The sequence below is a fragment of the Marmota marmota genome, unplaced genomic scaffold (genome assembly GCF_001458135.2).
Source record: "Marmota marmota marmota unplaced genomic scaffold, marMar, whole genome shotgun sequence".
Taxonomy (NCBI): domain Eukaryota; kingdom Metazoa; phylum Chordata; class Mammalia; order Rodentia; family Sciuridae; genus Marmota; species Marmota marmota.
In genome coordinates, this window is record NW_025999999.1 from 5879273 (window position 1) to 5882140 (window position 2868).

Below are 2868 nucleotides of genomic sequence, written 5' to 3' on the forward strand. Positions count from 1 at the left end.
GTATTGAAAGTGAGAAAAATCACTGTTAAGCTGATACACTTATTTTCTCTCTTCTATTTCCATTGGACTTTGCTTTGTTTAATTACCTTTCTTTCTCATTTTCCTCATAGCCTCAGAGGCAAACAGCTGGTCAGCCATTGGTCTGGGTCCACCTACTAGCGTCTAGACATTCTAGCAACTAAATGTAATGATCTTTGTCCCAGATAACTCTTTCCTAGTTCTCTCCTGAGCTTTGAGTAGGTGGCTCAAGCTAAAGAAATATAAGAAACTTTCTGTGACATCCTCTGCTAATTCAGCCCAGGCTTTTCTAGATGGAATAGAAAACTATTTTTATTTGGCATATGGCTTGTAAAGCAGGTAGATCACCAGGAGAGAGAGTTGGTGTGCAAGGCATGATTAATAATTAAGGACAGCATGGAGATGGGAAAAGAGGGAAAGGAAGCTCTTGCAGGGATCGGACCCTACCTAGCAAAGACACTGAGCTCCTCTACACAGCATTCTTCCATCTGTCTTTCCTGACCCTGAATCATGGAGCTTGGTGATTCTAGAACCCAACAGCAAATCAATGACTTTGAGGTAAAGAAGCATTTACTTAATAGTAAAAGTGGTCTTTCCGGGGTAACAATTATTTTTTGTTAATAACAAAGGGATTTCTTATAGAAGTCTTCAGGTTGGCTGTGTCCAAAATTGGTGAATATAGCAGCTCACAGTATTTCAGATTCCATAAGCTGCTTGTCCAGCTATTTTGATCTTTCTGGTGTGCCATCCTCAGGATATTTGTTGCTCTCCTCAGTGATAGGATTTGTATGGCACTTCCAAACATCCCAAAATGAATTTATCAAGTGGAATTGGGTCAAGCAAACATACGTAGACACAAAATTGTTGGAACAGGAAAATATTTTACTTAGAGTATTTCCCTTTGAAAAAGAAATGCCTAAGAAATTGGAGGAGTTCTGCCGCCATCTTCATTTCCATTAAGCTGGCTGTGACACGATCAGAGCATTCTTGAGCCATGAAGCTATTAACCAGAGCCAGGTCCTTGTCAAGACTTTATTCCCTAGCGCTGGGGATGTGGCTCAAGTGGTAGCGCGCTCGCCTGGCATGCGTGCAGCCCGGGTTCGATCCTCAGCACCACATACCAACAAAGATGTTGTGTCCGCCGAAAACTAAAAAATAAATATTAAAAAAATTCTCTCTCTCATCTCTCTCTCTCTCTTTAAAAAAAAAAAAAAAAAGACTTTATTCCCTCAAATTTACTCCTAAAGTTAAAAACTCCACCCCTGAAACCTTATCCCTGCCTTTGATGTACCCCCTTAAATAAACCACCGGGAGCCATTTCCTAATTGCTGTCCCTACAAGAGTTTCTCCATATCTTTAGGACCTTGAGTTTACCAAATTACCAAATGGTTTGGTGATTGCATCTCTGAAACTATGCTCATGCATCAAACATCCTGATTTGTTCATTAAAGCAGGCAATAGATATGAGGACTCAACAATTTAAGGACCTTTCATTTACTGCCTCTTGCATCCAGCTTGACTACTAAAAGAGATTCATCTTTTAAGATCACCTATGGAATTGAAGCAGTTGGTGGTAAAGTAGGATTATAACAGGGGATGATAGGGCATATACTGTGGAACGCCTAAGGGATAACATCCATATTCTAATGGAGTATCTATTCCCTATCACGACAGCACCAGCATTTCTTCCTTTAGAAGTAGCTGACCTTCAGTCTCCACTAAGGATTGACAAAGCTGTGGCTTTTCAGAATCCACAACTTCATGTCATTGAAAGTTTGCATGCTGCTGTTTACAAGAATGTCTTGGTCAATTTCTTACATTGTCCTGACAATAAGATGGGGAAAGTGACATCAGATGAGTTACATTACTATGTTCAGAATCATTTTACAAGAGTAAGAATGGCTTTAACTGGATTTGGTGCCAGTTATCCTGTTCTAAAGCAAGTTGCTGAACAGTTTCTCAATATGAGGAGTGGGCCTGGTGGATGTTTTAGTCAGTTTTATTTTTTCTTTTTCTTTTTTTTTTTTTTTTTAATTGAGAGCCATCAGCGGGCTGTGTGTGGACTATATCATGCATCACAGCCTAATGAATAGGTGTTTGGGAACTTCCCCTGGCAGTCCCATAGGGTAAGATTGCACAAACATGTAAATTTTTATTCTGCTCCGCCTGGTCCCACATAGCGCCAGAGATGGGGTGACCTGCTGTAGCCACACAGCCTCTCTGAGATGGGTGTAACCAGCCAAGATGCCAATCAACCTGCTGACTGCAAGACATCAGGAAGCAAAACTCCACCCCTGAAACCTTATCCCTGCCTTTGATGTACCCCCTTAAATAAACCACAGGGAGCCATTTTCTAATTGTGTAGCTCCAGCTCCTATTTGGACTGGACCTATCAGGACTCCATCTTTAAAACTATCTTTTCTGACTCTTTGTCTTTTGTTCTTCACTAATTATTCTAGACTTTAATTTCTTAGGAGGCTTATACCTCTGAGCAGGCAAGAATTCCCTGGAGAGGTGCTGGCCACCCCATGAGATATAGATACAGATATATATTTTTTCTGCCATGACCAAAAAGACCTAACATGAGCAATAGAAGAGGAAAAGTTTATTTAGGGGCTCATGATTTCAGAGCTGTTAGTCTATAGATGGCCAACTCCATTCCCTTGGAGCCTGAGATGAGGCAGAACATCATGGTAGAAGTATGTGGCAGAGAAAAGGAACTGAGGACGTGGCACCAGTAAGCAGACTCCCCTCACCATGAACAAAATATACACCCCAAAGACACAGCCCCAGTGACCCATATCCTCCAGTCACACCCTACCTGCCTATGGCTTCCACCCAGTTAATCCT

At 41.4% G+C, this 2868-nt stretch overlaps 1 pseudogene; it reads left to right on the plus strand.

The window, feature by feature from the left end:
• The first annotated feature begins 528 nt into the window (after positions 1 to 528).
• Positions 529 to 2433, plus strand: LOC107149945 (annotated as a pseudogene).
• Positions 2434 to 2868: the final 435 nt, after the last annotated feature.